Here is a 22,956-nt window from a genome sequence, read left to right on the forward strand (position 1 = left end):
GTAGATCATTCGAAGTGGTTACAACAGTATATCAACAGGGAACTGCCAGAAATTCAAGCCAGATTCAGAAGAGGATGTGGAACAAAGGATATCATTGCTGATGTCAGACGGATCCTGGTTCAAAGCAAAAAATAACAGAAAGATATTTACCTGCGTTTTACTGACAATGCAAATGCATTCAACTGTGTGTATCATAACAAATAATGGATAACATTGCAAAGAATGGGAATTCTAGAACACTTAATTGTGCTCATGAGGAACCTGTACATAGACCAAGAGGCAGTCATTCGAACAGAACAAGGGATACCGCGTGGTTTAAAATCAGGAAAGGTGTGCATCAGGGTTGTATCCTTTCACCACACTTTTTCAATCTGTATGCTTAGCAAATAATCTGAGAACCTGGACTATATGAAGAAGAACGCGGCATCAGGATTGGAGGAAGACTCATTAGCAACCTGCATTATGTAGATGACACAACTTGCTTGCTGTAAATGAAGATGACTTGAAGCACTTACTGATGAAGATCAAAGACTACAGCCTTCAGTATGGATTACGCCAACATAAAGAAAACAAAAATCCTCACAACTGGACCAATAAGCAACTTCATGATAAATGGAGAAAATATTGAATTGTCAAGGATTTTATTTTACTTGGATCCACAATCAACACCCATGGAAGCAGCAATCAAGAAATCAAATGATGTACTGCACTGGGCAAATCTGCTGCAGAACACCTCTTTAAAGCGTTAAAAAGCAAAGATGTCACCCTGAAGACTAAGGTGTACTGGACCCAAGCCATGGTGTTTTCAGTTGCCTCGTGTGCATGTGAAAGCTGGACAATGAATAAGAAAGACTGAAGAAGAATTGACACCTTTGAATCATGGTACTGGCAAAGAATATTGAATATAGCATGGACTGCCAGAAGAATGAACAAATCTGTCTTGGAAGAAATACAGCCAGAATGCTCCTTAGAAGCGAGGATGGTGAAGCTAAGTCTCACATACTTTGGACATGATATTAGGAGGTATCAGTCCCTGGAGAAGGACATCATGCTTGGTCAAGTAGAAGTCAGCGAAAAGAAGGGAGACTCTCAATGAAATGGACTGACACAGTGGCTGCAACAATGGGCTCAAGTATAACAACGATTGTGAGAATAGTGCAGGACTAGGCAGTGTTTCGTTCTGTTGTTCATAGCATTGCTATGAGTCGGAACCAATTTGATGGCACCTAACAACAACAAAGGAGACAAAAAAAGTAGGCCAAACAAAAAGCACAATGTACAATGGTAGTTAAAGTCTAACTATATCAATAATCACAATAAATGTACAAGTAAATAGATTAAACTGCAATTTAAAAACAAAGATCGTTCATGTTAGATTAATATAAATTCAAGTTCTACACTTTTTCATGAGATGAAGCTAAAACCAAAATACAGAGAGACTGAATCTTAAAAATAAGATATACCAGATATATACTAGCCAAAATAGTTTGTTACATTAAATTAATTTCATACATTTTAAGACAAAATGCACTACTAGAGATAACTATATTAGAATGTTGTTAGCTGTCCTCAAGTCGATTCTGACTCATGTTGACCCTACTCCTACATAGGGTTTTCAAGGCTGTGACCCTTTGGAAGCAGATGGCCAGAACTGTCTTCCAAGGAACCCTCAGGGTGGCTTCAAACCACCAACCTTTCAACTAGTAGTCAAGCATTTAAACATTTGCGCCATCCAGGGACCTTACCTTAAAATGTACCAGGAAGATATAGATTCTGAAGTTGTATACACTAATAACATAGTCTCATAACATTTATAAAGTAGAAGCTAACAGAACTGAAGGAGAAATAGACTGTCAGCCATCATTGTAACAGACTTCAACACTCTACTCTTGGTAATGGATAGATCAGAGGAAAAAAACAAGACATGAAGATTTGAACAGTAGAATTAACAAGCTTGATCTAAAACACTTATAAAACTTCACTCAATACACAGAGAATAAATATTCTTTTCAAGCTCTTGTAGGACCTGCACAAAAACTGACCCTATTGCTATACTATATAAAACCAAAACAAAATCATTGCTATGGAGTCACTGTGACTCATAGCGACCCTACAGGACAAAGAACTGCCCCATAGGGTTTCCAAGGCTATAAATCTTTAAGGAAGTCGACTGCCACATCTTTCTCCCATGGAACAGCTGGTGGGTTCGATCAGCTAACCTTTCCGTTAGTAGCCAAGCACTTTAACCACTGTGCCACTAAGACTCCTGCTATACTGTATAAACCAAAACCAAACTCACTGCCATAGAGTCAATTCTGACTCATTGCAACCCTATAAAAACCAAAACTAAACCCACAGCCATGGAGTTGATTCTGACTCATAGTGACCCTATCGGACAAAGTAGAATTGCTCCACAGGGTTTCCAAGGAGCAGCTGGTGGATTCGAATTGCCAACCTTTTGGTTAGCAGCCGAGCTCTTAACCACTGCTCCACCAGGGCTCCACTATACTATATAGCTAGTGCTAAACCTTTCTAAAGGAGCCCTGGTGGTGCAATGGTTAAGCGCTCGACTGTTAACCGAAAGGTTGTCAGTTTGAAATCATCAGTGGGTCTGCAGGAGAAAGACCTGGCCATCTGCTCCCATAAAGGTTACAGCCTAGGAAAACCCTATGGGGCAGTTCTATTCTGTCACATGGGGTTGCTGTGAGTTGAAATCGACTCGACAGCACCTAACAACAACAAACCTTTCAAAGAATTGGTACACGGACATCTTCTCTAACCACAATGCAATTAAATTATAAATTAATAACAAAACGATTATGTTGAACCAAAGGAAACTACAGTTTTTGTAGGCAAAAAATGGTTGAATATTAGAAAATCTAATAGAAGAAAGCCATACATTTGGAATTTAGAAAGTATCATACTAATGAATAACTCATGGGTAAAAGAAACAAATTAGAAAATACATAATACTATGGCTATTTACCAGATCTAACTACCAAAACTTGTAGGATATAGTTAATGTGGTCCTTACAGGGAAAAAGAAAGTTTTATATGTTTATATTAGCAAAGAAAAGAAGTGAAGTTAAAAATAATGATCTAAGTTTCCAATTTAAGAGGCTGGAGAAACAAAAGCAAAGTTGAAAGAAAGAAAAAAAGAATATGATGAACTAGAAAAGAAATAACACACAGAATCAATCAAGCTAAAACTTGGTTCTTTGGAAACTAATAAAATGGGAAAAAGTCAGGCAAAATTATTGAAGGAAAAAAAAGGAGATGGCTTATAAAGAAAATTAAGAAACATAAAACGGGAGAAAAATATTTGCAAATCATGTATCTAGAACACATATTAAAAAAGTCTTATAGCTCTATAAACACAATTTAGAAAATATACAAATGGCCAATAAGCACATGAAATGATGCTCAACATCATTAGCCATCAGGGAAATGCAAACCTGAACCACAATGAGATACCACTGTGCACACCTGCTAGGATGGCTATTATCAAAAAGACAAATAGCAAGTGTTGGTGAGGATGTAAAGAAGTTGGAACCCTCCTACACACTTGCTGGTGGGAATGTAAAATGGTAGAACCACTTGGAAAACAGACTGGCAGTTCCTCAAAAGAATAAACATAGTTATCATATGATCCAGCCATTTCACTCCTAGGCATATACCCAAGAGAAATGAAAATATATATCCACAGAAAAACTTGTAGATGAATATTCAAAACAGCATTACTCATAGAAGCCAAAAAGTGGAAACAACTCAAATATCCAAATAAAATATGGCATAGCCATACAATGAAATATTATATATCAATAGAAAGGAATGAAGTGCTTATACATGCTACAACATGGGTGCACCTTGAAAACGTGCTGAGTGAAAGAAGCTAGTTGGAAAGGACTAGATCTTGCATGATTCTATTTATATGAAATGTCCAGAACAGGCAAATCCAGAGACAGAAAGCCATCAGTGGTTGCCTAAGGCTGGGGGTGGAATATGTGGGGAGTGATTGTAATGGGCATGGGATTTCTTTCTGGCATGATGAAACTATTCTAAAATTAGATTGTGGTTGTACGATTCTTTGAATATATGAAAAATCATAGAATTGTACAATTTAAATGGATGAAGTATATGTGAATTATATTTCAATAAACCTGTTACAAAAAATAATCTTAGCAAAAGGGGAAAAGAAAGGAAGGAATAGTAAGAAATGTACCAAAAACATACAGGAAACGCAGAACTTAACTAATGGCAAGCTGATAGCCTTTCTTCTGAGACCTGGGAAAAAGACAAGAATGTTCCTTCTACTAACCATGTGGAGGTAGTAGCCAGTGCAGTAATTTCTGGAAAGAAAAAAAAGACATAATAGGTACGATGATAGTAAAGAAAGAATAAACCTGTCATTATTCAGAGATGATAAGAAGATGCATATAAATATCCAAGAGAATCTACAGGTAAATTATTTGAATAATGAAAGATGTGCAGCTTGATACAAAATATACACCCTGAGAGAGCAAAACAGCACAAGTCCCATGAAGAGGAGCATTGGGCAATATCTATTTGCAGTATTTATTTATCCTTTGACTCAACAACTCCATTTCTAAAAATCTACCTTGAAAAGCTAAGTCCATAAATATGCAAAAACAAGCACAAGGTCATTCACTGCTGCACTGTTTGTAACAGCTAAAGATAGATGGTCACCACACATCAGTAGGGGACTATGGTGCAGCCATTTCGTCCAGAAGTCTACAGCTAGAAAAAAAGATCTCCGTGAACCGAGTGATTCCGAGATATTGTTAATGGAGGAAAGCGAAGTGCAGAAGAGCATTTTCTTGTGGAAAAATAAAGTTTGATTTGGCGAAGTACTTTAAAGAAGGAAACACAGTGGACGGAGAAAAGCTCAGCCAACTCGCCATCAACTCATTTTTCGACCCGCCTCCTCCTGGGAACCGACCCCGGAGCCACCGCCCCGATGTCGGTCGCGCCAGGAGGACCCGCAGCCACGGCAGACGCGGGTGGAGCGAACCGCGGCTCTCGGAGAAGACGGGACGGCTCCAGACCGGCGGAGCTGCGCGCTTGGGATAGTCGCGGTTCCTTTTGACCCGGCCCTCCTCTTCCAGGCCTTCCCCTCCTAAATAGCCGCGCCTGGGCCAGGCCAAGCCAGGACAGACCTACGTGAGCAAAGCTACGGAAGGGAAGACACCGCGTCGTCCGGCGGACGCCCACTTCCGCTTCTTGTCTCGGGCATTTGAGGGGCGAGTTGTGGCCCTCCCGCTGGGCACGTCTGAGACACAAGCTACATCAAGCAACCTCCAGCAGGTATGCTTTGGAGAGCAGCTCGGGCCAGGGGCGGTTTGACTCTGGAGTTGAAAGTAAAATTCTCAGTCTGGTAGTGGAGAAAAGACGGATTTTAAAGTACTTGCGGGTTATTGATATTACTACAACATTCGGACACCCCAGACTAGGGGTTTTAAAAATCTCACTCAATAGTCCTTTATATATGCCTTTTCCAGACACCCTCGTGAATAAAGCACCTGCCTAGACTCAAGAATTTAAGAATTGTTAAGAGGATCATTATTAACATTATTTAATGGAGCCACCCAACTGGAGATCTGTGGCGATAAGAAATCAGAACCCCTCCTGATTGTGCGTCTCACCGAGACTGGCTACGTAAAATATCCGCCCTTAAAAGAATGGTCTTAAAGTGCTAGGGATTCTATTACTGATATTAAAGTTAAACATCAGAACCATATATTTGAAATTTAAAAATTCCAAACTACATGCAAAAAGAAAAGATTTTAAGGGGATTAGGTTTTTTTCCTCACCACTTGATGAACACAGCCTAACAAGGTACTATTAGGTGAACTGTGAGGGTATTTGCGAATGTGTATTTACCAGGGACTCGAGTAATTTTGAGATAGAAGTAAAATGCCCATCAACCCTCCTGAGCTCCACACATACACGGACTTTGTCAAAAACTTTTGTAATCAATGCACGGCCCTGGAACCCAAGAGCCTCGTTTCCAGACAAAATGACAACACTGTACACATGCCAGCTCGTTCACTGGGATACAGCCTAGAAAGGAGAGATCACTGATGATTCGATTTTTTAATGTTTTTTTGTGGGGGAGGAGGAGAAAGGAAAGGGAGGGAACAGGGAAAAGAAGTTCCAAAGGTCAGAGTCAAATGGCCCAGAAACTCAGTGGAATGTATGTCTCTTCTCACCACAACCTGCTCTGCTCCTCGCTGCTGCCAGTTAACAACGCTGGGCCCTCACCTCAAGGCTCTTCCACTCACAGGACCACCAAGGGCTGCTCCTACATCCCATACCCAATGCCTTGGAGTCAGTTCTCACTCATAGCGACCCTATAGGACAGAGTAGAACTGCCCCACAGGGTTTCCAAGGAGTGCCTGGTGGATACAAACTGCTGACCTTTTGGTGAGCAGTCAAGCTCTTAACCACTGTGCCACCAGGGCTCCATCTCATGGATGCATACAGTCTGGGGTGGGCAATACTTTTATTTTTATGTCAAAGATATAGAGATACAAAGTGGGAGTTACCACTTTATCCCCCGAACATGGATCCCTTTGAGGGGCCAAACAGAGCCTGAGGATGAATGGGGTTAGACTAAAACCTCTGCATCATATGTGAATTTTTCATGTGGATGAATCTCATTTGAGAATTAATGGCACAGGCTTCTCCTATGGGGGCCCCTGTGGACTCTAGCAGCCGAAGCAAGGTGGAAACCATGAAAATTTCCTCACAGGCATTTGTAAAAGTCAGGTTAGGGTGATAGCATAGATTCAAACCACCATAAAACAAAACCTATTGCTGTGGAATTGATCCCGACTCAGAAATCCAAGAACACTTGGTAATGCATTTTCCTAAAACCCTTGACCTCTTAAAGCAATTATTAAATACAAAAAATAAAGCCCAGCAGACCCCAAAATTGAAAACAGGTTTTTAAATCTCTATCAGTGATATTTCTTCTATTTGAGAACTTCACATTTCTGAGTACTGTATTATTATTACTGACCAGAATTTCAGAATTATTTTTTTAAAGCCTACTTTAGAATAAAAAACAAACAAAAACTACAAAAAAAACAAAACAAAAAAAAAACAATCAGAGAGCCCCACCCCATCTGGAGCAAGGGAGAAAGAAGAAAACCAAAGACACAAGGGAAAGATTAGTCCAAAGGACTAATGAACCACAACTACCACAGCCTCCACCAGACTGAGTCCAGTACAACTAGATGGTGCCCAGCTACCACCACCATCTGCTCTGACAGGGATCACAATAGAGGATCCTGGACAGAGCTGGAGAAAAATATAGAACAAAATTCTAACTCACAAAAAAAGACCAGACTTACTAGCCTGACAGAGACTAGAGAAACCCTGATAGTATGGCCCCCGGACAACCTTTTAGCTCAGTAATGAAGTCACTCCCGGGTTCACCCTTCAACCAAAGATTAGACAGCTCCATAAAACAAAACGAGACTAGTAGGGCACAACAGCCCAGGGACAAGGATTAGAAAGCAGGAGGGGACAGGAAAGCTGGTAATAGGGAACCCAAGGTCGAGAAGGGAGAGTATTGATATGTTGTGGGGTTGTTAACCAATGTCAGAAAACAATATGTGTGCTAACTGTCTTAATGAGAAACTATTTGTTCTGTAAACCTTCATCTAAAGTACAATAAAAAAATTTTTTTAAAAGGCTACCAGAATGAATAATGTGTTTAGCATGAAGGTTGCAAAATCCGGGATCAATATATGTATAAAAATTGTATTTTGGCATACTAGCAATAAGAAAATCAGAAATTGAAATTCTAAAATACTTTTATAATAGCATCAAATAATATTAAATACATAAAAATAAATCTGAAAAAAAGATGGGGAAGACCTGAACACTGAAAAATACAAAACACTGTTGACAGAAATTTTTAAAGCACTAAGTACAAAGATATACCATGTTTATGGGTCAGAAGGTTCAACATTGTTAAGATGTCAATTCTTTCCAAACTGCTCTAGAGATTCAACACAATGCCAGTCTAAATCCTAGCAGTCCTTTTATTTATTTGAAATTGACAAACTGATTCCAAAATTAATATGGAAATGAAAACATCCTAGAACATGGGTTGGCAAAGCATGGCCCAGAGGTCAGATCAAGGCCAAAACTGGCCCATGGCCTGTATTTGTATGGCCTACAACCTAATATTGTTTTTATATTTTGAAAGTGCTGTACAGGACGAGGAGGGGAAAGGGATACATAGGAAAAAGAGAAGAAGAAGCAACAAAGAGACTGTCTTAGTCATCTAGTGCTGCTATAACAGAAATACCACAAGTGGATGGCTTCAACAAACAGAAGTTTATTCTGTCACAGTCTAGAAGTCCAAATTCAGTGCATCAGTTCCAGTGGAAGGCTTTCTCTGTTGGCTCTGGAGGAAGGTCCCTTGTCGAGGATTTTCTCAGTTTGCTTCTCTCTTTTATATCTCAAAGGAGACTGACTTAAGACACAACCCAATGTTGTAGATTGAGTCCTGCCTCATTAACATAACTGCCTCTAATCCTGTCTCATTAGCATCATAGAGGCAGGATTTATAACACATAGGAAAATCACATCAGATGACAAAATGGTGGACAATCACACAATACTTGGAATCACAGCCTGGCCAAGTTTACACATATTTTTTGGGGACACATTTCAATCCATGACAGAGACCATACATAATCTGCAGAGCTTAAGATATTTACTATCCGGTCTTTAAAAATGTTTGCCAACCTCTGAAAAAAACAACTCTGAAAAAGTAAAAGTTGGATGGCTAAAAGTACCTAATTTCAAAACTTATTATAAAGCTACACTAATCAAGACTGTAATATTTGCATAAAGATACAAAAATACATCAATAGAACAGAATAGAATCCAGAAGTAGGATCAACTGATTTTTAAGAAAGATTCAAAAGCAAGTAAGTAGAGAAAGGATGGGGTTTTCAACAAATGGTCCCAGAAGAACTGGATACCCATGTCTAAAAACAATCTTCGGACCAAAACTTGTGCCATATAAAGATTTTAACTCGAAGCGCATCATGGACTGAAATGTAAATCTTAAAACTGTAGAACTTCTAGAATATAGTAGAAAACGCTTGGATTTTGCATTTGATATGGCAAATTGAAAAATGGGATTTCACCAAAACTAAGAACTTCTCTTCAAAATATATGATTAAGAGAATGAAAAGAAAAGCCATGCACTGGTTTCTTAGTCATCTAGTGCTGCTACCACAGAAATACCACAATGGATGGCTTTAACAAAGAGAAATTTATTCTCTCACAGCCTAGTACGCTACAAGTCCAAATTCAGGGTGTCAGCTCCAGGGGAAGACTTTCTCACTTCTGGAGGAAGGTCCTTGTCATCAGCATCTCAGTCTAGGAACCTCAGGTCCAAAGGACGCGCTCTGCTCCCGGTGCTGCTTTCTTGGTGGTATGAGGTCCCCAACTCTCTGCTTCCCTTTCCTTTTATTTCTTGGAAGATAAAAGGTGGTGCAGGCCACATGCCAAGAAAGCTGTCTTTACATTGGATCAGGGATGTGACCTTAGTAAGGGTGTTACAATCCCACCCTAATCCTCATTAACATAAAATTACAGTCATAAAATAGAGGACAACCACACAATACTGGGAATCACGGCCCAGCCAAATTGATACACACATTTTTGGGGGGACATAATTCAACCCATGACAACTGGGATAAAATATTTGCAAACCTTGTATTTGATAAAAGACTTGTATCTGAAATATATTAAAAAGAAAAACTCTCAAAATCAATAATAAGAAAACTTTTAAAACTGATAAAAATGGGCAAAAGATTTTAACAGACACTTCAGCCTACATTTAAGGATGGACAATAAGCACATGAATACATGTTAAACATTATTAGTCATTGGAGAAATATAAACTAAAACTACGACATGCCACTATACACCTGGCAATAAATTAAAAAACAAAAAAATACTGACCATACCAAGTCTTGGCAATGATATGGAAGAACTGAGACTCTAATACACTGTTGATGGGAATGGCAAGTGATACTTTGGAAAAAGTAAAAGTTTAGAAAAGTTTAGCAGTCTAAAAGTTAAATGTGCACCAACAAAATCTGATCATTCCATGCTTTATTAATTACCCAAAAGAAATGAAAGCATGTGTTCATGCAAAATTTTGTACATGGACATTCACAGAAGCTTTAATCATAATAGTCAAAAGGTGAAACTAACCCAGATGTCCATCAGCAGGTAAATGGATAAACAATGGAATACTATTCAGCAAAAGAAAAGGAACTATTGTTATACTCTACAACATGTGTGGGGAGCCCTGGGGTCGCAGTGGTTGAGGTGCTTGGCTGCTAATTGAAAGGTAGGCAGTTTGAACCCACCAGCCACTCTGTGGGAGAAAGATGTGGCAGTGGATTTGAACTGCCCATCTTTCAGTTAGCAGCCAAGCGTTTAACTACTTTGGCACCAGGGTTCCTCACAATCCTCATAAGAACAACAAAAAGCTTAGAATTGGAGTATTTTTTAAAACCATAAAGCTGAACCTAAAGAAAATAAGGAAGAATGAGAGAACAAGCTAGAATCTGGCCTACTAGGAAAAAATGAATCTCAAGCAAATTACCAGAAATCAATAATGAAGAAACCTGTATTTTCACACAATATATAACCTGTTACCCCATTGCGGTCGAGTTGATTCCAACTCATAGTGACCCTATAGGACAGAACAGAACTGCCCCATAGGGTTTCCAAGGAGTGGCTGGTAGATTCGAACTGCTGACCTTTTGGTTAGCAGCCGTAGCTCTTAACCACTGTGCCACCAGGTATCCACATTACATTAGAAACTGATAATTTAAAAAACCATCTACCCTTCCATTGCCTATTAAAAACATGCCCAAATATCTTCCATTGATAAATGGAAGACATAAAAGTTACATTGTTGTTGTTAGGTGCCGTCGAGTCAGTTCCGACTTATAGTGTAGCTATGTACAACAGAACAAAACACTGCCCAGTATTGTGCCATCCTCACAATTGTTATGCTTTGAGCCCATTGTTGCAGTCACTGTGTCAATCCATCTCATTGAGGGTCTTCCTCTTCTTCGTTGACACTCTACCAAGCATGATGTCTTTCTCCAGGGACTGGTACCTCCTGATAACATGTCCGAAGTATGTGAGACGTAGTCTTGCCATCCTTGCTTCTAAGGAGCATTCTGGTTGTACTTCATCCAAGACAGATTTGTTTATTCTTTTGGCAGGCCATGGTATATTCAATATTCTTCGCCAACACCACAATTCAAAGTTATACAAGACAACATTTAGAACTGAGTCACAACGAAAATACCATTTATTAAAACTTGTGTGATGTAGGTAAAATTCTACTTGGAGAATCTTTTACAGCATTCAGACTTTATAGTAAAAAATAATAAAAGATCCAAAGCAATCTATAAATTCAATGCTCTCTCCATCAAAAATTCCAACAGCCTTCTTTACAAAAATAGAAAAGCCAATCCTCAAATTTATATGCAAGTGCAAGGGACTCCAAAGAACTAAAGAAATCTTGAAGAATAAAGTAGGAGGACTCACACTTCCTAATTTCAAAACATACGATAAAGTCACAGTAATTAAAAAAGCTTGGTATTGGTATAATAACACGCATATAAACCAATGGAATAGAATTGAGAATCCAAAAATAAATCCATTCATCTATGGTCAGCTGAGTCTCTGCAAGGACACAGATAGGTTGAAAGTGAAAGGATGGAAAAAATATTCAATGCAAGCAATAACAAAAAGACATCTGGGGTTCCAATCTCAATATTAGACAAAGTAGACTTTAAGACAAAATTTGTTAGAAGAGATAAAGATGAACATTATATAGTGATAAAAGGGTCAGTTGATGAAGAGGATTTATCAATCATAAATATATATGCACCCAACATCAGAGCAACAAAATATATAAAGCAAACACTGACAGAATTGAAGGGAGAAATAGACAACACTACAAAAATAGTTGGAGACTTTAATAGACCATTTTCAATACTGGAAAGAACATCTAGAAAGATTAACAAGGAAACAGAGGACCTGAATGACACTATAAATCAACTAGACTTAAAAGGCATATATAGAACACTTCTTCCAACAACCTCACAATATACATTATACTCCAGTGCACATGGATCAGTCTCTAGGATAGATCACATGTTACATCACAAAGCAGGTCTCAATAAATTTAAAAGACTGAAATTATACAAAGTATATTTTCTCTGACAACAATGGAGTGAAACTAGAAATCAATAACAGAAAAAAAAACCCTTGGAAAATACACAAACGTATGGAAAGTAAAAAACACACTATTAAGCTACCGATGGATTAAGAAAGAAATCACAAATTTCTTAGAGTCGAATGAAAATAAAAGCACAACATACCAAAACTTATGGGATGCAGCAAAGGCAGTATTCAGAGGGAAACTTAGAGCAATAAATGCTTACATGAAAAAAGAAGAGATCAAATAAACAGCCTAATTCTACAACTTGAGGAACTAGGAATAGAAGACAAAACAGCCTAAACCTAAGAAAGGAAATAACAAAGATCAGAGCAGAAAAAGATGAAATCGAAAACATAAAAATAATAGAATCAACAAAATCAGAAGTGGTTCTTTGAAAAGATCAATAAAATTGACAAGCCTTTAGCTAGACTGATAAAGAAAAAAGAGAAAAGATGCAAATAAGAAAAATAAGAAATTACAACATTACAACTGACCCAACAGAAACAGAATTATAACAAAATATTATGACCTATATGGCAACAAACTGGATAAACCAGATGAAACAAATTCTTAAAAGCACACAACCTACCTAAACTGACTCAAGAGGAAACGGAAACTCTCAACAGACCCATAACAAGAGATTGAATCAGTGATCAAAAAACTCACAACAAAAAAACGTCCTGGACCAGATGGCTTCATTAGGTAATTCTAACATTTAGAAAAGAATTGACACCAATCCAATTTAAACTATTCCAAAAGATAGAGATGGAAGAAATATTCCCTAATTCATTCTATGAAGTAAACATAACTCTGATACCAAAACATGAAGACACCACCAGAAAAGAGAACTACAGGTCAATATCCCTTATGAACACAGATGCAAAAATCCTCAAAAATAAAAAACTAACCAAACAGAATCCCACACCATGACCAAGTAGGATTTATTCCAGGAATGCAGAGATGGTTCAACATTAGAAAAACAATCGACTCAATACACCACATCAACAGAACAATGGAAATGAACCATGTGATCATCTCTATGGATCTGGAAAAAGCATTTGATAATATCTTGATGAAAACCCTCAAGAAAATTGGAATAGGAGTTCCTTAATATGATTACAGGCATATAAGGAAAACCAACCTCATGAAAAATGGAGAAAATACTGAAGTTGTCAAGGACCTCATTTTACTTGGATCTACAATAAATGCCCATGGAAGCAGCAGTTAAGAAATCAAATGACACATTGCTTTGGGCAAATCTGCTGTAAAAGACCTCTTTAAATTGTTAAGAAGCAAAGATGTCACTTTAAGGACCAAGGTGTGCCCGACCCAAGCCATGGTATTTTCAGTCACCTTGTATTCATGGGAAAGTTGTACAATGAGTAAGGAAGACAGAAGAATCAATGCTTTTGAATTATGGTGTTGGGGAAGAATATTGAATATATCATGGACTTTCAGAAGAACAAATCTGTCTTGGACGAAGTACAGCCAAAATGCTCCTTGAAAGCAAAGATGAAGAGACTTTGTCTCATGTACTTTTGACATGTTATCAGGAGGGACCAGTTCCTGGAGGACATCATGTTTGGTAGGATAGAGGTTCAGTGAAAAAGAGGAAGACCCTCAATGAGATGGATTGACACAGTGGCTCCAATGATGGTCTCAAGCATAACAATTGTGAGGACGGCACAGGACCAGGCAGTGTTCTGTTCTGTTGTACATAAGGTCGCTATGAGTTGGAACCAATTCCATGGCACCTAACAAAAACAACAACATGAAAAACCAACAGTGATACTTAATGAAGAGAGCGAGATTTCCCTTTGAAACTGGGAACAAGAGAAGGGTGCCCGCTTTTACCCTTCCATTCAGTATTAGAAGTCCTAGCCCGAGCAATAAGACAATAAAAAGAAATGAAAAGTATCCAGATTGGAAAAGAAGTGAAACTATCTCTATTCACAGATATGGTCAGTGGATTATAGATAAGGGTGCTAAGTCCATTCAATGGGGAAGGAAAAGTTTCTTCAATAAATGGTGCTGGAAAAATTGGATTTCTACCTGCAAAAGAATGAATCAGGATACATGCCTCAACATACACAAAAACCAAATAAAAATGGATAAAGGATGTAAATTTGAAAACTAAAAATTCTTAAAAGTATAGGATACTGTGGGGCCTAGTTTTTGCCAAGAAGCAAAAGACAAACAAGATCAATGGGACCTCATAAAAATTAAAAACTTTTGTTCATAAAAGGGCTTTATTAAAAACATGAAAAGACAACCTACAGATTGGGAGAAAATTTTGGGGAACCACATATCCAGTAAGCATCTAATATTCAAAATATATAACTTGCACAACTTAACAACAGAAAGATAAGCAACCCAATCAAAAAATGGGCAAAAGATTTGAACAGACATTTCACCAAAGAGAATAAAATGGCCAACAAGACATGAAAAGATGTTCAAAGTCATTAGCCATTATAGAGATGCAAATCAAAACTACAATGAGGCATCTTCTCACCCTATAAGAATGTCAATGATAAATAAATAAATGGAAAACCATAGGTTCTGGCAAGGTTATGGAATAACTGGAACCCACATCCATTGTTGGTGGGAATGTAAAATGGTACAGCCATTGTGGAAAACTGGCGGTTCCTCAAAAAGTTGAACCAAGAATTACTCTACAACCCAGCAATCCCAATCCTAGGTATATACCCAGAAGAAGTGAAGGCAGGAACACAAAAAGAAACCTGTTCACCAATGTTCACTGAAGCACTTTTCACAATAGCCAAAAGGTGGAAACAGCTGAAATGTATATCAACATATGAATGGATAAACAAAATGTGGTATATACTCACAAGGAAATAATAGCCATAAAGAGAAATGAAGTCCTGATGCATGCTGCTACATGAACCTTGAAAACATGCTGAGCAAAATAAGTCGCAAAAGGACAAATACTGTATGATCTCACTTACATGAAATAAGCAAATACATAGAAATCAAAGATTATTAGTGGTTACCAGGGGTAGGAGGGAGGGGAAAAGGGAAAGTTTTTGCTTGAGGGCATTGAGTTTATGTTAAAATGTGGTGGAATGTTTTAGAAAAGGATAAAAAGACTGGTTGCACAACTTAGAGAATGTAATCAATGTCACTGAATTGTTGAGATGGCGTATGTTTTGTTATGTATATTTTTACTACAATAAAAAATAATAAAAGGAAAACAAGTGGGTATGGGTTTACCTTAAGAAAGATACAAAGAAAGGCAAACTCATTTAAATAAGCACTTGTTTGGTTTCCTTTTCTAGTATGAATTTTCTTGGGTGCAGTAAGTGAAAAGTTGTACCCAAAAACGTTCCCAAGTTCCTTACTCTTGTAGGTTTTATGTCCAGTAAGTACTTTCTTATAAGATGTACGTATTTACCGAAAGCAATCCAATATTTTTTTACATTCATATAGCATCTCTCCAGTATGAATTTTTACATTTACAGTAAATCAATGCAGCTTTATCCATATTCCCAACATTCACAGCTCCTCTCCAGTGTGAACTATCATCATGTTTCCTAATGATAAAAAACAAACGCTTTCCTACATTCCTTTCAGTCATGGGATTTCTGGGTAACATGTGCTCTCGCACTTTTCCAAAACAGTGATGATAAAAAAAATTTCCCCGTATTTCTTAAGATTAATTCTTAAGATTTTTCACATCTGTAAAATCACTGCTGAATTTAATGTATAAGGAACTAGAGGCTTCAACATATTCCTCACATCAATAAGGCTTACATTTACATCCACTGTGGTTACTCACGGAGCCCTGGTGGCACAGTGGATAAGAGCTAGGCTGCTAACCTAAAGGTCAGCAGTTTGAGTCCACCAGCTGCTCCTTGGTAACCCTATAAGGCAGTTCTACTCTGTCCTATAGGTTCCCTATGAGCTGGGATCAGCTCAATGGCAATGGGGTTTTTTTAATGGGTGCTTACACATTTAGTAAGGACTGAAAAAAGTGATAGCCTTCCCATATTCCTCATTCATAGTGTCTCCCTCCAGCTTGAGTTCAAATATACTTAATAAGATGTGAAGATTGAGGATTTTCTTACATTCCTCATTATTTAGTTTCCTAGGATTCATACACACGTGAATATTAAGTCATATGGAATAAGCCAAGGCTTTCCCACATTCCTTATATTCATATGCCTTCTCTGAGTTCTTAAGATATGTGAAACCAAGGATGTCTTCCTCCCATTCCTTATAATCAGGTTACCTTCATTATGAATTAGTATATATTCAATAAGTGTGATAAAGTAGTAAAGGATTTCCCATATTCCTTACAAGTATAACCCAAAAGCAAACTGATTGCTATCGAGTTGATTCCAACTCATAGCAACCCTAGGACAGAGCAGAACTGTCCCATAGGGTTTCCAAGGAGCATCTGGTGGATTAAAACTTGCTGACCTTTTGGTTAGTAGCCAAATGCTTAACCACTTTGCCACCAGGGCTCCCCTTACAAGCGTAAAACCCATTGCCACTGAGTCGATTCCAACTCATAGCGACCCTATAGGACAAAGTAGAACTGCCCCATAGAGTTTCCAAGGAACTCCTGGTGGATTCAAACTGCTGACCTTTTGGTTAGCAGCCATAGCACTTAACCACTACACCACCGGGGTTTCCCTTACAAGTATAGGCACTATTAAATGTTCAGCAAGACATGAGGAAATACTAAAGTTTTTCACACAGTCCTTGTATATGCCCTCTCTCCACTGTGAGTTTTTGAATGTCGAATGAGATATGTGGATCAAGTAAAGGCTTTACCACATTCCTTACATTCAAAGGGTCGGTCCCCAGTGTGAGTTCTCATATGTACCATGAGGCCTGATGAAATAGTGAAAGCTCTTCTACATTTCTCACATTTATATGGCTTCTCTCCAGTGTGTGTTCTTTTATGTTGATTAAGGTGTGAGGAATATCTAAAGGCTTTTCCACATTCCTTATATTCAAATGGCCTTTCTACACTGTGCATTCTTAAATGTTGAATAAGAAACGAGGATCGAATAAATGCTTTCCCACACTGCTTACAGTCATAGGGTTTTACTCCAGGGTGAGTCTGCGTGTGACTTTTAAAGCAAGAGGAATTACTAAAAGCTTTCCCACATTCCTTACATTGATAAGGCTTCTCACCTTTGTGAGTTCTCACATGTACAGTAAGGTGTGAGGAACTAGCAAAGGCTTTCCCACATTTCTTACATTCATAAGGCCTTTCTCCAGTGTGAGTTCTTCCATGTTTTATAAGACCTGAAGAATCAGTGAAGGCTTTCCCACATTTATTACACTTATATGGTTTTTCTCCAGTGTGAACTCACATGTGAATAGTAACTTTTGAGAAACAAACTCTGCCACATTCCTTACAAACATAATGTTTCTCTCTAGTATGAAATCTTATAGGTTTAGCAAGATCTGGAGAATAAAGAGAGGTTTCATCAAATTTCTTACAGTCCACAGGCATCAGTCCACTGTCAGTTCTTATGTCAAGTAAGATATGAAGTTCCAACGAATACCTTCCCATACTCTTTACATTTATAGGGTTTTTCTCCACAGTGAGTTTGCATGTGTTCAAAAAGTGTTAAAGAATAAGTAAAGGCTTGGTCACATTCCTCAGAAGTGTATGGCCTCTTGCCATCATGAATTGTTACACATTCTCTAAGGGGAGAGGAGGAAGTTAATCCTTTCCCACAGTCACTGTATTTATATGGTTTCTCTTGTAGGTGACCTTTCTTGTAAACCCGAAGATGTAGATTTTGTCTGAAGGCTGTTCCACATTGATTACACTTACAAGGTTTCTCTCCAGTATGGGTTTTCTTGTGTAGAGTAAGGTTAAAATTCTTTCTGAAGGCTTTTCCACACTGACTACATTCATAAGTTTTCCTTCTAATGCAAGTTTTACTGTGAGTCTTAAGGCATGAGTGTTCATCTGAAGGTTTTTCACATCGGTTACAGGTGTACAGTTCCTCTCCAATGTGGTTTCTCTGCTGTTAATAGAGATTAATGATTTCTTATAAAAGTTTTGGAAACCCTTGTGGTGTACTAGTTAAGAGTCTGGATGGTAACCAAAAGGTTAGCAGTTCAAATCCACCAGGCACTCCTTGGAAACCCTACGGGACAATTCTACTCTGTCCTATAGGGTCGCTATGAGTTGGAATCGATTCAACGGCAATGGGTTTTTTTTTTTTAATAAAAATTTTCCAAGTTTATTATATTTAGAGTCTTCCCTCCAACCCAGAATTCTGTTAATATATTGGAAGCAAATTAGTATAACTGAAGTTTTTTCCCACCATTTTCACGTCATGTGTATGGTTCCTGACTTGAGTGCTTTCAGGTAAAATGAAGTGATCATTATCTCAGAAAGTTCTGTTATAATCACAAGACTTCTCATAGAGTTTAGCTGATAATTGTCCGAGCCAGAACCATTTATCAAAAACATAAGCATTAAATATATGGTAATGTTTAACCGAGGGAACTCTCTGTGAAGAAATATGTTTTGATGTTTAGAATGTTTGACGAATTCATGATACTCAGAGAGACTGCTGAGAAACAGCTTCTTTTTGAGCAAATAACACTAGCCTCAAATGTCTCTCATAGTTAGTGTGCTGTTTTTCTATTTTATGGAATTTCCAGTCTTCCTTTAATGTAGAAAGCAAAGAATTAAGCCTTTTGAGTCATACCATTTCCATAATACTGGATGTTTTTCCCTATGAAATATTCTGCTGAGTTGCTGACCATTTGGTATTAAGACGAATCTCACATTCTGAAATAAAATGGAAAAAAAAAATTAAGCTCTTGGAGTAATAAATGATGGAATAAAGATATGAAAAATGCAAGGCCAATATGTATGTATTTTCAAATATTGATTTGAAATGTACTTAAAATAAGAAAGGAAAGAAACCACAAAGATTGAAAAGTTTGGCTGTATCAAGAGTTTGGGCAATGATAAGGTCCTGGGTCAAACTGGTAGATGGTTTACTAAGAATTGATTCTATACACATTGAGACTGATACTGAATAGAAAGAGGGATAACCAGGGAAAGAAAGTTGGAAGGAAATGCAAATGATGAATTTAAAGAAGAAATGGGACAGATCTTACAGACCAGAAAAAAGCTTCAGAAGATGGTTGTAAATGAGAAAAAGGGAAATTCAAGATACACAAGGAATCTCAGAAACCAAACGGCCTCAGCATCTCAGAAATAAGTGTATATTACAAAGCTTCCCACCTAATATTTCCAAATGGACTGTCCCTCTCATAGATTAGAGCTTTTTCTCATAAAGAAGCATATTTGCCTTTACTCAACTTGAAGAACTCTTTCCACTGTCCTCAGCTCTTTTTGGCCCTTGTTCCTTTTTAAAGATCTGACCAGATCTGCATATCTGATGCCCTGCATTCAAGTGAAGATGCGTAATTTAAGAAGAACATGCAAGGGATGACAAATACTGTGAATCAGGGATAACTACAAGAATCTGGTTGCAGTTGATAAGGCCACAAGATTAAATCAGGGGCCTAGATTCTGCTCTTCAAGATTTCTGAATACTGTCAAGTATAACTTAAGAAATAAACAAAATGTTCATGCCAAATCTAATGAACCAGTAAAGTTTCAAATGAACTAATGCAAACACATTCTCTCCCTCTCACATTGTGCCCTAAAAAGGACGGTGATCTTTCCCTTTAAGACCAAGGCTCAAGATTGTAAACACATTTACAAAGCACTAAGCCTTTTATCCACAAAGAAAATAAAGTTAGTACAATGAACAGGGTATTGAAGGAAGAAGTCCAAGCTGCACTGAAGGCACTGGCGAAAAACAAGGCTCCAGGAATTGACAGAATACCAACTGAGATGTTTCAACAAAAGGATGCAACACTGGAAGTGCCCACTTGCCTATGCCAAGAAATTTGCAAGACAGCTACCTGGCCAACCAACTGGAAGGTATCAAATTTGTGCCCGTTCCAAAGGTGATCTAACAGAATGCGGAGATTATCAAACAATATCATTAATATTACACACACGTAAAATTTTGCTGAAGATCATTCAAAAGTGGTTGCAGTAGTACAGCAACAGGGAACTGCCAGAAATTGAAGCTGGATTCAGAAGAGGATATGGACCAAAGGATATCATTGCTGATGTCAGATGGATCTTGGTTGAAAGCAGAAAACACCAGAAAGATGTTTACCTGTGTTTTATTGACTAGGCAAAGGCACTCAACTGTGTGAATCATAACAAATTATGAATAACAGTGTGAAGAATGGGAACTCCAGAACACTTAATTGTGTTCATGCGGAACTTGTAAATAGAACAAGAGGTACTTGTTCAAACAGAGCAAGGGGATACTGTATGGTTTAAAATCAAGAAAGGTGTGTGTCAGGGTTGCATCTTTTCACCATACTTATTCAATCTGTATGCTGAGCAAATAATCCGGGAAGCTGGACTATACAAAGAAGAATGTGGCATCAGGATTGGTGGAAGACTCATTAACAACCTATGTTATGCAGATGACACAACCTTCCTTGCTGAAATTGAAGAGGACTTAAAGCACTTACTGATGAAGATCAAAGACTACAGCCTTCAGTATGGATTGCTCAACATAAAGAAAACAAAAATCCTCACAACTGGACCAGTCGTGATAAACAGACAAAAGATTGATGTTGTCAAGGGTTTCATTTTACTTGGATCCACAATCAATACCAATAGAAGTAGCAGTCAGGAAGTCAAATGACGTATTGCATTGGGCAAACTTGCTGCAAAAGACCTCTTTAAAGTGTTAAAAAGCAAAGATGTCACTTTGAGGACTATGGTGCGCCTGACCCAAGCCATCATATTTTCAATTGCCTCATATGCGTGTGAAAGCTGGACAATGAATAAGGAAGACCAAAGAAGAACTGATGCCTTTGAATTATGGTGTTGGTGAAGAATACTGAATATACCATAAACTGCCAGAAGAATGAACAAGTCTGTCTTGGAAGAATACAGCCAGAACGTTCCTTAGCAGCGAGGATGGCGAAACTTCATCTCACTTAAACTTTGGACATGTTATCAGGAGGGACCAGTCCCTGGAGAAGGACATCATGCTTGGTAGAGTCAGTGAAAAAGAGAAAGACCCTCGACGAGACGGACTGACACAGTTGCTGCAACAATGGGGTCATACATAACAACGATTGTGAGGATCGTGCAGTGTTTCTTTCTGTTGTACACAGGATTGCTATGAGTCAGTACCGACTCGATGGCACCTAACAACAATAACAACAATGAACAGATTTTCACTTTCATGAGGAAAGCATTACATGGTAAGGTCTGTGAGAGAAGCAACATCTGCCCTTTTTATCACTGCACTGTCATTAACCAGCACAGATCCTAGAATACAGTCGCCTAAGAAATATTTGCTTCAGAAAAAACTACATGAAAGAATGGTACCAGCCTGAATGGTACCAGTCTTACCGACTGCAACCATATTCTTGTAGTTCTCCAGCATCACATCTCTGTACAGATTTCTCTGAGTTTGATCCAGCGAATTCTGTTCTTCCTGGGTGAAGTCCACAGTCACATCCTCAATGGTCACTGAGTCCTAGACCATCACACACATGCTGGCATTAGTCAAGTCTTCATCAATCTTCACTGAAGAATGAAGAAGGGAGACTCAAAGCCTAGACAGTGTTCCATAGCTCCTTTAAGCTACCCCAGGGCTCAATGGTCCTCATTCCTCTTCTTCTCTCTATCTACACATATTCACTGATGATCTCATCCAGTCACATAGCCAAAGAGCATCTTTTTAACCTGACCAAATTTATCTCACTGCAATTAGATTGTGACCTTTTCTAGTCTTATTTTCTCATTGGACAGGTTATAGTACAATCTGAGCATATTACTGACTTTCAATGATAAATGAATCATTTCTCCAGTGACAGTAGAAATTCTGAAGTACGTATCATTCCTTCCCTTACTGCAAAATGAAAGCATACAGTCAGATTGGTGAAAGTTGGATTGAATGAGCAAATACTGGAATAATAGGGTCATTTTCCTATGTAATCTCTCAACAACATCAGAGGATCTCAGATCTGAGGAAATCTGACTAGGGACTTAGTCCCTAAGCTGTTTCTATCTGCCTGAAGAAGCTCCATTCTATTAGAAGAAAATATGTCTACTTACTAGGAAGAAGCATGTGCTTGTATAGAAAAATCTGTTTACAACTTACCTGAGAATAATTTGTCAGCCACCCAGCCATCATTCTTTTGTCCTCTGATTTTCCCTCATGGCAGGAAAAAAAAATCTAGCGAAAGATGACCTCAGGAAGAAGAAATAAGACCTGAGAACCTAGGCTGCCCACAATTTCCACATTAACAACCCTGGAAACCTTATTCTGAGTGACCACACAAACACTGAAGTGGGTGTGTGCATATGTGCACAGACAGATACACAAGTGTTGCTGGCATAAAATTCCTGAGAAGCCTGTTTCACCTGAATGCAGAAAAGGGGCTTTGTGCTTTTATAATCATAAGGAAGAATTTAAATAATCCCATTTTACAGATAAAGAAATTAGAGTCCAGAGAGATAAAGTTGTTTTATTTATTTATTTTGCCAAGAACGATAAAACTCACAATGTGATTGTGCTGTTCATAGACCACTTAAA

The 22,956-nt window shown here is 38.1% G+C and overlaps 1 protein-coding gene and 1 pseudogene across 1 annotated transcript in view; one reads left to right on the forward strand and one right to left on the reverse strand.

Moving 5' to 3' along the window:
* Positions 1 to 22,956, forward strand: part of LOC101344790 (zinc finger protein 420) — a 347,019-nt gene that overhangs the window by 211,713 nt on the left and 112,350 nt on the right. The window lies entirely within an intron of this gene.
* LOC101345802 (zinc finger protein 559-like) lies at positions 5,178 to 22,603 on the reverse strand (annotated as a pseudogene).

The sequence above is a fragment of the Trichechus manatus genome, unplaced genomic scaffold, assembly GCF_000243295.1.
Source record: "Trichechus manatus latirostris isolate Lorelei unplaced genomic scaffold, TriManLat1.0 scaffold00057, whole genome shotgun sequence".
NCBI lineage: Eukaryota > Metazoa > Chordata > Mammalia > Sirenia > Trichechidae > Trichechus > Trichechus manatus.